Here is a 13249-nt window from a genome sequence, read left to right on the forward strand (position 1 = left end):
TCTGCTGCTCTACTTGACAACTCATTTGGAGATAATACGAAAATTTCAGTTGGAGATTCTTTCTTGAATGGTCCTCCTTCCTCTGTCTTCTCTCATGTGCTTAATTACATTCAGATAAAGTTCGAATCTCTACCCTGTCACTAGATATTCTGAGTTAACCTCTCCAGTTCCTCTATCTGTAAAGAAAGCACAATAAAACAGTACCGAATCACAGAACTATTCTGGAGGATAAATGCCTGGCATCGAGTTGGCTCTTCTCTTCCCTCTTCTTTTCCCTTCTCTCACTATTTTCTTCGCTCTCTCTTATTACCCTCCCTCCTTTCCTCTTTCTCGCTACTTCTTTCTTTTCCAGCAGAGACACCAGGTTTGCGGGAATCTCACATCAGGTCATTAACCAGACCCACTCCCATCCCCAGCTAGGTTCTGCACTTTCCGCAGCCGCCTGTGCCTCTTTTCCTTTATTCTAAGGGCTTTCGGGTCCTAGGATGCTTGAAGCCTGGGCGGCCGAATCTCTGCGCTTTTCTGAGTGGGAGGGAGAGACGGAGAGGCGAGGGCTTTGACCTTCTCCCTTCCCCCCACTACTGGCGGGGCCAGACGCTGCGTGCCCCAGGGCACCAGCGCCTTTTCTCTGTCGCGGAAGGCGAGCCCAGCCCGCAGCCGCGCGGCAGGAGACGAGGGCGCCCCCTCCCTGCCTCCCGCTCCACCTCCTCTTCCTCCCCTCCCGATACAATGACTGGGCCGGAACAGCGCATCAGCCGAGTCTCATTGGCAGCGGCCGCCCCGGCCCCGGGAGAGGCAGCGGGCGGGGGCAGCTAGGGAGAGGAGACCAGAGCCGTGGCTGACAGCAAGAGGAGGCCGGTAGGACGGAAGGACGGAAGGATGAGAGGAAGGCGGTCCGGGGCACAGCTGTAAGTGTGGATCAAAGCGAGGAAGCGCGGCGGCGGGGGCGACGAGCAGCCCTGGGCCAGGGGATGCGGCGGGCGCTGGCTGCTCAGCGAGCCCGGGAGTCGGGCTGCGCGGCTCACGTGCGGAGCAGGAGCTTGGGCAGAGAGGAGGAGGAAGAGGGAAGGTGTCCGCTGGGGAAGGCGCTGCGCAGAGCGGAGTTGCAGGGCTGGCGCGGAGCCGGGTCCCCAGGTCCCGCGCGGTGAGCAACCCAGACAATAAAGTAGCAGTCGACAGCTCCCGAGCGTCAGAAGGAGGAGGCAGCAGAGCAGGTAGGTGGGCGACTGCCCTGGGTGCCCAGAGTGGGCTCCGGGGGCGCCACTGTGAGACGCGGACACAGCGAGCTCTCCCTATGCGCCCCGGGCGCAGTGCGCACATTTGGAGACCCCCAGTGGAGGTGCTGGACGCCGGCGCTCGGGCGAGCAGGAAACCCCGCCCAGCGGCTCGGGGGTTGCCTGCGCCTCCGCTGGAGTCCCAGGGGCGCCTGGCACGGCGCTTTGGTCTCTGCGGTGGTGTGGAGACAGGAAGTTTGGCGGTTTCGAGGCGTTGGCGCTGGTGGGGTTTGCAACGCGCCGCCAGGGACCATGTGCTTTGGTGGCCGCGCGTTCGTGGGAGGTGGGGAGCAATGCTGATGAATCCCAGATCCGGCTGCCCAGAGATACTTTCAAAACGCGGCGAATATAGTGGAGGGAAATCCCAGGCGTTGGCAGAGGATAATAAGCTCATTTAAGATAGGTGTGTCGGATCCTAGCCGCTCCTACGTTTGGCAGACTGTGTGCGTGTGGATCGTTCCCTGTTTTCGGGAGTATTTCACTTTTCACTTTCATCTGGGGAGGGAAAAACAAAGATGATATTTTGAGAAATGCCGTTTGATTTGTACTAGAGGATAAACTCGTCCTTTGCATTGAATGTCCTGTGCTCTGAACGACACTGATGAGCAGTGCCTGGTTTTGTTCCCCAAAGGGCTGAGAGCTTGTATTAAATGTTCCCCTGTCTGAAAAAAACAGCCGCAGGAGGAGGTCTCTCGCGCTCTCCTTTGTGTGGCCGCTTCCTTCCAGATGTGAGAGGGTTGGGCTGGGCGCTCCTGGGTGGGGTAATAATTATCCTGAACATTCCTGCGATCTGCTAGGACTTGTAAACATACCAAAGCCGACTCCTCTGAACTTTGCGAACCGACTTGGTCTGTTTGCTGGTACGCAGACGGCTGCGTCTGGAAGGTGGCCCCTTCGGGAGGAAAGACTTGGGAGTGCTGACAGCAGCAGTCTTTCAGGAAAGCTGGTTGATCCTTCAAGGTTAGCGAGTGTTTTGCTCTAGAAATTTACCACCAATTCGGAGGATGTGTACAAGATTTTAGCGCAATCCCTAGCATGCTATTTCCTATCCTAAAGTGGATGGATCTGTCAGACTTCAAATCCAATGTCTGGAGGGAAAGAAAAGTAGCTTCGCCTTACTTAACCTCGTCAGGCTGCACTTTCATCTGCCATACACAGACTATTTAGAATGGTAGTTAAGAGAGCTTACTGTGTGTCAGGCACCCCAGCATCATAAATAATACGTAGGGTGGTAAACTGAGCCTAGGGGGAAGTTAAATAATTTACCGTAAATCACACTGGTAATCTGAGGTTTGCATGAGGTCTGATTTCAGATGTCAGGATCTTAACCGTGACAGTGCCTCTAAAAGGGATATGCTATGGGGACATTAATGAGGATGAAAAAAATAATGATTACAATAACAACAACAAAAACTGCCTCATATGTTTTTCATAAGAAAATAGGGTGATGTTTAAAAGAGTGACTGGCCTGAGGTAAGCACTCAGTACATATTTTGGCCTCTCAATTTAATATTACAAACTAGGTGATGGGTATTTTGATGATTATACGCTTCTCTTTTTTTTTTCCTTTGAATATCTGAAAATTTTGTAATAAAAAGTAAAGCATGCACACACACACACACACACACACACACACACACACACATTTTGCTTCCATTGCTTAAAAGAGAACCAGGAAAATTCAGGCAATAATAAGGACTTCTTGAACAGGAGAGTTAGATAACTTCTTTGACATCTGCAAATATTAATCAAACACTTTATTTGCTTAAATTTAGTAATGCAGGTGGAATGTATTTGAACAATATAATGATGGAAATGAAGAAATCTACTTAAAATACTATTTTAGTGAGGTTTGATTTTCATTATCACTGGGAAAATTCTCAGAAGTCACTTCTGAGCGTGCAAGTGATTGTCTTATACTTCATTTTGTTTTGAAATTAATAAATTTCTAATCTTAGTGGCAGGAAAGTTAATGGGCTTCTCAAACAGGCAAACAAATTGGCTTTAGCCTAACATTCTAGAAAAGTGTGTGAGGAGTTAAAACTTCACAGCTACTCCAGAATGTAAAGGCAGCCAAAGTTCTCTTAGTATTGTTTACTCTCACTGGCCTCTACTTCCAGCAAGCCTGAGAACCTTGGTTCACCATTCGATTCACAGATTTAATCAAGGTTCTGATCAGACAAAAAGGAAGTTTTGGCTAACTGACAATACAAATAAGGTGCATGGGAAACAGTTAAAAATACCCTGACTATCTTATCCAGCCTGCAGTAATTGTCTAGAATTTCAAGAACTCTTCATAGCTATCTTACAGACATTGCACACATTAAGGGCAGGCTTAAGGCTTATACTGGAAGTGATCTTTCTCCCTCTTGCTCTTTCTTTCTAGATCTGCCCCAGAGATCTGATCTGATCATGAAGGCACTATTTTTACATATTCAGTTAAGTGCCAAGGTTCTCTGATATTACTATCTTTAGCCTATAGATAAATAAATCATGTAACTCAGCTCATCAGCAAGTCTTAGGTGTCTCTTCCCGTACTTATATATTCTTCATCTCTCTCTTTTTAGACGTGGCTTTTTATTTTGTTTCAGAAGGTATTTATCTTTTTTTTTTTTTTTAATAATTCGTTTATTTCTAGGTCATTAAGATTTTCTTCTCCTCTTTCGGTAAACATGTCCTGGATAGTCAGAGAGAAATGATAAGAGCAATTTTCTGTTGCTAGATACTTGATTTATGGACCAAAGCCATTTTCCTGAATAACTAGATTGACTGAAATTATCATGTCATTTCTTACCTCATTCTTCCTAGTGAAATCAGTTTTTAACCTAGTCTCATAAAGCAGTGTTTTTCAAAATGAAGGTCATAAAATCAATTTAGTGGGCTGCAACCGCTATTTTTTTTTTAAAGTGTTAAAGCAAAACAAGACAGAAAATACCAACAACATTATATGTTAATAAGGATTATATAGTTTCATGAAACCTTGAGTCAGTTATTTATCTAGGGTCGTGTGCACATTCTCGATTGCAGTACAAAATGTAATTCTTACTAAGAGTTGCTGTCAAAAGAGTTTGAAAGCCACTGCTACATGGAGTATTTTTAGAAACGATAAACAGCCAATTTAAATGGACTCAGGATATATATATTTCTTATATACAGGTCAAGTTTCTAAAAGGTACATAGGTAGGACTGGCTTCAAGAGCATCTTGCTCAGGGCCTAACGATGACCTCGGGATCTGATTTCTTTCATTTCCTCTTCACCTCTGCTTTTCTCTTCCTCCCTTTATGTATTGGGTTCCTTGTTGAGTGACAAGATGACTGTAGCCATTGTGGGTTTACACAATTCCAGGTTCAAGTCCAACAGAAGAGAATATACCCCCGTTACCCAGTTGTTGAAGAAAAAGTCTCAAAATCAGTTCCGATTGGCCCCATTGGCTTGGCTGGAGGAAACCTCTTTGCCACAGTAGTAGAGTCCCACCCAGACCTGTGGACTTTGCACACCAGAAGGCCAGACTTCCAATGAATATAGTTGCTGGAAAAAGGAGAAATGGATGGTGAGGAAGTCAAATAAATGTTCACTGCAATGTACAAGTGCCTAACTCAGTATAGTCTAATTTCTGTTCTCTTTGATGTCCACAATAATGGAGGATGAGTGGAATTATATTCAGGCAAATAGGTGATCAATATGTTTTCTCACATATGTACAGAAAGCTTTAGCCGACACTTTAAACATGGTCAATATCAGGACTTATGAGATCAAAATGCAGAGCAGGTCAAATTGATAGTAGTTGCTATACTTTATAATGACACCAAGGGAAAAAGGACAAATATATTGATTAAAAACCCACTACAGACCCTAAACCTCTTACAAGAGGTGATCATGATGCTTTTATGTGCAAATCTTGGAAGGCATTTATTTTAATCAATTTGTTCATGAAAGTAGTTAAGTGGTTTCTTGGAGCAAATTATTTGAAAAAATACACCTCCTTAAGGCCCAAGGCCAATGAGTTATCTGCTTTGCAACTCTTCAGCTGGAGACATTTATTTAGGTATATGTTACTTTGCCTTTGAGGATGTGCTGCTTTTAATTGTCCTCTGTCACTTCATGTCCAATTATTAAGTGAGATGGGGGCCCTAATTATGTGCTTCTGTGAAGATAGTATTCACAGAATCTAAAGGGTTATTTAAATTTTAATCTATACAAGAAAAAAATGTTTCGCTTATACCTTCAAATCTTATTAAATAATATGTTCCTTCCTGCCTTGCCAAATAAACTATTAACGGACTGGATATTATTGCTTAGGATAAGGCTAAGCAAGACATCATGCCAATGAAAACCATTTGAAATATGCTTATTTGGTAAAACAGTGTGAGTAGTATTGAAAAATGGCCAAACCTAGGAAGGGAAATGGTGAATGACTGGTCTGAGAAATGCCAGACCAGAGCAGTGTTTCTCCCTCTGTGCACTTGAATCACTTGGGGATCAGATTCTTATTGAGGTCTGGGGTCTAGCCTGAGATTCTGTATTTTAACAAGGTCTCAGGTGATACTGATGATGCTGGTCTTTGGACCACACTTTACTTAGCAAGGGATCAGAGAATGTGGAAGATTTCTTGGACATGTGCCCCGTGCTGTGGAAGATACAAAGTAATGTAAGGTAACCCTGTCTCCTAGAAGCCTCATCTAGCTGGGAAGAGAAAATATGAATAGATGTGGTGGGTAAACAATCCCGTGCAGACAAAGTGCAACAGCAAATGAGAGGTGCAGGTGTAGTGGGCTGCCCCAGAGCTGCTGCAGCGGGATGACGGGAAGGGTTGGGTTGGGTGGGATTTCACCACACGGGCTTGAGAGATTTGTAGCAGCAAGTGGAGAATTCCAAGACAGGCTTGGTGAGTGATCATGAGGAAAGGTACAAAGTAACAGGGAAGGTTCCAAATAAAGCCTGCATGTGCAAAGTGGAGATTTTAGCAACAGAGAATCGGTCTGGAATATTTAGTTAGAATAATCTCCTTCTTCATACAGGCCCCATCACCTAGAAATAGTCCCCATTCGCTGAGTCCCTGTAAGTACCAGACACTTACCAAGTGCTTTCCATGCAGTATCATTTCTGTCTTCATAATGACTCATAATAACTCACACTCTACTGAGGTGGAAACTGAAGCTTGGAGAGGCTGTGTGACTTGTTCAAAATCTCACAGATAATAAGTGACAGACCTGGAATTCAAACTCAGAAGTGAGTCTGTGCTCTTTGATGCAATCCCTGCTAGTCATAGCCTGAGAGATTTAGCTTTCTTTGCAGAGAGCATATCTCACAGGAGATTCTCATGGTTCATCTTATTTCAGATGAGGATGTTGTCCTCTAAAACAGATCCTGAGCACACATCCAAAGTAGATGATATTCCTTTCTGCCTTGTAGAATAAATTATTATCATATTGGAGTTTTTGGCATTGTGACCTTACGTAAGAAATAAGTTCAAGACTATTCCTCCCAAACCACCATATAACTATTGAATGTTTGTTGCAATTATGAGGAGCTTTCCTTTGGAAATCACCAAGTAGCCTAGACAGACATTGGAAATAATTATGCTTCTGTCACAGCATGGGATCTATCACAGCCCCTCCTGATTCAAAAGGTCTTTCTGGAATACCAGCACCCATCCTCCAGCTGGTGCTTCTACCAGTCGACAACGTCAGTAGGAACTCGACAATGGATGCAGCCTGAGGATTGTTTTCAAGCTTCCCTAGTTACACCTGACTGAGCCCATCCTATCAATTCAGCCATTGCGAAAGAGCAGGGGGACCATATGTGACCTGAATGGGAGGCTTACATATGCGCTAATCAACGAGCCAGCTCTGGCTGTGGTTCACCCAAGTTGAATACTGTGGCACAGCTCTGCCAAATAAAGGAGGAACTGGGAGAAGGGGCTAGAGTGGCACTGGGTGGAGAGTCAGGAAGGCTGAATTCTATCTCATCATGGCAGCTGACTGATCTGAGCCATGTTAATTAGCTCTCTGGATTTGTGAAGTGGGTAGTGACACGAGGTTTCTTCCACCTCTAAACCTTTATGCTATGAATAACCAGAAGTGTGCACCCTGCACTTTATCTGTACCCATTGCTCTATTCTCATTTTAACTTTAAAAAGAAAAAGACTCAAATAAATAAATGCATTTAAAAATGCTTTCGTATCAGTAGTGTGTCAGAACATTTCAGTAAAATTATTTGCTGTGCATTAGAAATGATATTTGGTGTAAACTTGTCAGTATTGGTAACCTTTCAGTATTTAGACAAATCTGAAAACATTAGGGTAGTGTGGCTTCTTTGATAAATCAGGAAAGATAAGGATATTTGAGATATCACAAATGAACTGATTGCATTTATTTAAATGTGCAAGTTGAAATGCAGGATTTTGATTAAGTAATGTAAACCACATGTCCCTAGACTGGGACCATAGAGCCCTGTCCCAGTGGGGCCATACAACTTAAATTGAGGCCATATCATGGTAATTTGCTCCAACTGTGTTAAATTAATTCCGTTTGTATCTTTAAGACAAAAAAAGTGTGCTACTTTATATACCTTAATTTCTCAATCTAGTTGTACTTTCACTGCCTAAAAGAATGGGATGTCCGGTTTACTAGAGGTCAAAAGTTTGATTCAAACAAATGAAGAGTAAGAAATTATTTTTGCAATGATTCAGCTGCTTTAAACAGTTTGCATTATGAGCAAAAAATTACACTTTTCCAAGTGTAATTAAGTTCAATGCTAGAAAGTACAGTTCTCATTGTACTTTATAGCATTGAACTTAATTACACTTGGAAAAGCATACTGGAAAACTCTCATTGGTCCTTTTTAGACCTCAGAGAAAAGTTGAGAAAATGATAAAGATAAAGAGTATTTAAAAATTGACAGTTTGTCAGGAAATGTTCATGCTATTCAATAGACACTTTCACTATAATAATAAGAGGAGAAATGTAACTTTGTCTTCTTTCAGAGTACACAATGCCAGTGTTTTTTTACCCCACTCCTTATACAGTTTCATTTATAATAGCATTGTCAAGGAGTAAGTAATTTGTTTCACTTAAGTGATTTTTCCAGGTGTTTAAAGCTTACCTCTGCCTACCCACATTACTTTTTTGCTTGAACTATCTTCATGAAAACAAAGCACATGCTTGTTTACTTTTTTACATAAAGGATATAAATGTAGGTAGATCTTTTCCTTGACTTGAGCTCCTCATGATAAACATCACTTTTTGTTCCTTACCATCATCCTTTTACTTGTTGACAACTGAATTGTGTGGGGCTGAGTGCTTCTGTATAAATAATCACAGATATTCATTCTTTTGTAGTTACCATTATTCCTTATAACAGGGTTCCTCTGAGGAGTTAGCAAATCCCAGGCAGGGTGCTAAGAACTTCATCTATATAATAATCTTGGCTAATATGCTTAGTTTCCAAGAAATGAGATTGTTTCTCCTATTTTAAGGGTGAGAAAAATGAGATTTAAGAAGTTAGCAGTAGAGCTGGGACTTGAACTCTGGTCTCTAACTGCAAAATGCCTGTTGGTAGTTATCACAAGAGGTGCCTCTTGCTCTGTTTCTGCTCTCTGTCCCTTTTTGGGTATTTCTATGGCTTTGCTTTGAAAACTGTTGCCCAGATAAGGGCCCATCATTAGATCTGTACCTCTTTCATAGGGCTTTTTTTTTTTTTTTTTGGTATCTTTTTCCTGAGTGCTGTTCTGAGGGTATTTTTGCTAAGCCCTAGGTTTCCAGACATCTCTGCACAGTTGCAGTTTCTGGAAGTCTAACCTGTGACTTCATCATTGTGCATGCTAAGGCTTTAGGGGGATTATAGGATTTTTCTGCATTATGATTAAACAGCATTATAAAAAACCTGCAAACAGAAGAATGTTTAGTGAGTCTATAATACAAGGGTCAGCACACTTTTTCTATGAATGGCCAAGTACTAAATATATTATGCTTTGTGGGCCATGTGATCTATGTTGCAACTACTTAACTATCTTTTTAGAACAAGTATAGCCACAGATAATGCATGAAATAATGGGTGAGGCTTTATTAAAGTAAAACTTTATTTATAAAAACAAACTGTGAGTAGGAGTTGTCCTATGGACCAGGTTTGTTAACTCTTGTTACAGTGGAAAAAAGAACCAATCGAGATATTTTAAAAGTCTAAGTAGGTAGTTAGTTCAGAGGTAGTGTACAATAGTGGTTACACCCATGGACTCTGGAGACAACTGCCTATATTTGTCTCCTTCCTCTGACACTAACTACTCTAATTTAAGCAAGTATCTTAACTCTCTGCACCTTGGTTTTCTGTCTTTAAGATTAGGGAAATAATAGTCCTTACATCACAGAATTGCTTTGAGAATTAAAGCGGTTATTTGTTAACTACTTGGAAGGGAGCCCAGGACAGAATAAGTACTACATAACTCCTTGTGAAATTAAGAATCATAACAAATCCAATTTCTAGTGAAACCACATATTGTACTGTGTTGATGAGAAGAATGGAGACTTCCTTTGCTTGGAGTGAAATGAAGGGCATTATGGATGGATGTATGGTTCAAGAAAAGAGGTTTTGCTAGTGAAGTCAGTATGGTGGGTTAGGAAAGGCCCTAGCCTGGGAGTTATGAGGAACTGGGTTAATGCCGGACTGTCTTTAATTTGCATTATGTCCTTAGGCAACTTACTTCCCTCTAGGGCCATGTTTTCCCCATCCATAAAATAAAGAGATTCACCTAGATTAGTGGATGTAAACTGGTTACTCACAGGCTGAATTCTGCCTACAAAGAGCTCAATTAACCCCTAGAGTGTTTTTTAAATATTTGAACTAATAATCAGCAATTATGAATCAGGAGATGCCACAAAAATTTTGGATTCCTGATTTAAAAAGTCAGAAGCTCTAGCAACACTGGCTACATTCCAGCATGGCAACGGGTGACTAGCACTAAATAATGGCGGCCTATGGGCTCCATCACCAACTACTGTAGCAGATGCTGCTGGTGTCCAGCTCATATCCTCCCCTTGTCACTTCAGTGCAAGTCTGTGTGACTTCCCACTGCCAGCGCCTGCATTCATTTGTCTGAGGACTTTCTCTGACTGTGGAAGTGGTAGGTTGGCAGTGTTAAGAAGTAATACCCACCCTCTCCAGTGATGAGGGGCTTAGCATGTAGATAGCTGAGTTTCCCTGCCCATCTGGTGACTCTGCCATCTTGAGCCCACAGCTTCTGCCTTCAGAGTCCCAAAGTGGTTGTTGAAGCTCCAGCCATCATATCTGTGTTCTAGGCAGCAGCAGGAGGATGGAAAGGCAGAAGAGCAGACTCTCCCACCTAAGTCAGCTTCCAACTTGGACCCTTCCCAGAAGTCCCACAAAACACTTTCACTTACACCTCACTGGCCAGCACTTGGTCACATGGCCATATTTAATACTGTGGAAGGGCAATGTAGTCTTTTAGCAAAGCGCACTATCACCTCAAATAAAATTGGGGTTTCGTTACTAAAAATGGAGGAAGTTGGTATCAGTCAGGCCACTTGCAGTTGGCATAGACACTAAGGATGCAGCTTTCCAGGTTAGCCAAGAAAAGTGCTGCTGATGAAGATATTCGGTTCTCCCCTGACTAGCTGGTTTCCCCATCTTCACATGCCACCCTCACACTCCTAATCAGAGTGTGTCTTTGCGGGGGATCAGAAATTACCACCCCAGGAGCCTGTCCACTTTATTGTCAGACATGTCCTTTGTCTTAAATAGCCTACGGGCACATCTTGGAGATATTGCAGTTCAGGCCCAGACCACTGCAATAGGGCGAGCCACAGTCTTTTCGTTGGTGAAGGGTCTTGTTTTCAGTTTGTAAAAAATGCAGCACCTGTGAAGCGCAATAAAGTGAAGTTCAACAAAACGAGGTATGCCTGTATATCTTTTACCTGCTTGCTACCTACAGTGATCTGAGAGAACATACGGTCTATGCTGACTTGCTAATTTACCATGGATCACTGAAACCCTTCAGAAATTAGCACAACTAATTTCAGACCTCAGAGCCAGCAGTTATAAGGTTACTAATCCTGCCTGACTTGGTTAGCAACAACTAAGTATGAAAATAATTAATAATGATATGAATAACATCAATAGCCATCTTTCATTGATTAGTGACTATGTGCCAAAAATTGTGCTGGGCATTTTCCCCCCAGAGGCCCACTTCAGAGTATTATATATGGTAATGCATGCCACAGTTCTGAGAAGAGATTTAGACTAATTTCTTACTCAACGTCATCCAGTTAGTAAGTGGTAGAGCTACGATTAAACTCAGGTCTTCCTGGCTCCAACTCCCATGATCTTTCTAGTAACTCCCAATTGGCTGAGGGTGCCTTTATATCAGTTAGATCACAGGGGTCCCCAATGCTTGGGCCATGGACCAGTACCAGTCCGTGGCCTGTTAGGAACCGGTTTGCACAGCAGGAGGTAAGTGGTGGGCTAGTGAGCAGTAAGCAAAGCTCCATCTGTATTTGCAGCCACTCCCCAGTGCTAGCATCACCGCCTCAGCTCCACCTCAGATCATCAGGTATTAGATTCTCATAGGAGCACCGGTCCCTGGTACCAAAAAGGTTGGGAACTGCTGATTAGAATACAGATTCTTGGTTTTAACAGACCACGTTTAAGAGTAGTTTAAATTAGTTCTGTTTCAAGTCCAAGTCCAAGTAGAGATTGGTATGGCAGAGGACATGGGCTGGTACTACAACCCTGCTCCACACTGAGGCAGAGAGACCCAGATCCCTTCAACCTTAATGCTCTGCCATCCCCTGTTGTTGGAGGAGGTCATCAAAGGGATGTGACTGCTGGTTGATCCACAAGCCAGACCTGGGCAATCAGAGGCTTCTTACCCCCATCCTTGGAACGTATGTTTCGCTCCCCTTTCCATTTCAAAGACTCAGCCTTAAGAGAGTAATGTGTTGAGACTGTCTTGACTAGATACAAGACTGAACCCCATCAAAGCCTCTAGATAAACTTTTAAGATTCCGGATGGTAGGTGAAGTGATCTACTGGTTTTGCAGTCACCCAAGACAAGCCTCATAAGTAAGTTCCCTTTCTTATTAAAATTGCCACCTGCCAAGCTGGAGTGGTCTGCCTCGTTCTTCCTTCTCTCCTTGTCCTACTTGTGTGGAGGCCAGTTTTGGGTTTCATCTGAGGAACTTTCGAGGTTGTGAAACAATAGCTGGATTATTGCTCTAACCCCCATGGTTGACGATGGCTCATCATCACTTGCTTGTTCCAGCTCAAAGGAGGGAGGAAAGAACAAGTAGAAGGCATTTCCTTTCAATGACAACAACTCAGAAGGTACAGGCACCATTCACTCTCCCATTCCTTTAGGTGGAGCTTGGTCATGTGACTTCACCAGATATAAGGGAGGCTGGGAAATGTAGTCCCTATGTAGGCAGCCAGAGTCCCAGAGAAAACCCAAAGGGCGAGTGTTCTTTTTTTTTTTAATTTTAATTTTAACTTTTTTTTAAGTTTATTGGGGTAACATTGGTTAATACAATTATATAATTTTGGGGTGTACATTATAATTTGACATCTATATATTCTATTGTGTGATTACTACTCAGAGTCCAGTTTCCTTCGGCTACCATATATTTGATCCCCTTTACCCACTTCGCCCTCCCCCAAGTCCCCTGTATTTGTACACCTTTACCCTGTCTACCTCTTCCCTCCTCCTCTGCCCTCTACCCTCTGGTAACCACTAGTCCATTGTCCATGTCCAGGAGTCTCTGTTTGTCCTGTTCATTTGTTGCTTTTAGGTTTATATCCCACATATAAGTGATATCATGTGATTTTCAACTTTTTCAGTCTGGCTTATTTCTCAGCATGATTATCTCGAGGTCCATCCAGGTTGTCGCAAATGGCAGTATTTCATCTCTTCTTATGGCCAAGTATTATTCCATTGTGTATATGTACCATGGCTTCTTTATCTAAT

The 13249-nt window shown here is 42.9% G+C and overlaps 1 protein-coding gene across 2 annotated transcripts in view; it reads left to right on the forward strand.

Moving 5' to 3' along the window:
• Positions 1-728: 728 nt before the first annotated feature.
• The window catches only part of FRMD4B (FERM domain containing 4B), a 307013-nt gene continuing 294492 nt past the window's right edge, over positions 729-13249 (forward strand). Inside the window, exon 1 of one of the 2 annotated variants that reach the window (XM_015593792.2) lies at positions 729-1214. The gene's annotated coding sequence lies outside the window, so the exon portion shown is untranslated. The remainder of the gene's footprint in view (positions 1215-13249) is intronic. The other variant, XM_015593793.2, reaches the window with a different exon arrangement.

This window comes from Pteropus alecto, unplaced genomic scaffold (assembly GCF_000325575.1).
Source record: "Pteropus alecto unplaced genomic scaffold, ASM32557v1 scaffold75, whole genome shotgun sequence".
Lineage (NCBI taxonomy): Eukaryota > Metazoa > Chordata > Mammalia > Chiroptera > Pteropodidae > Pteropus > Pteropus alecto.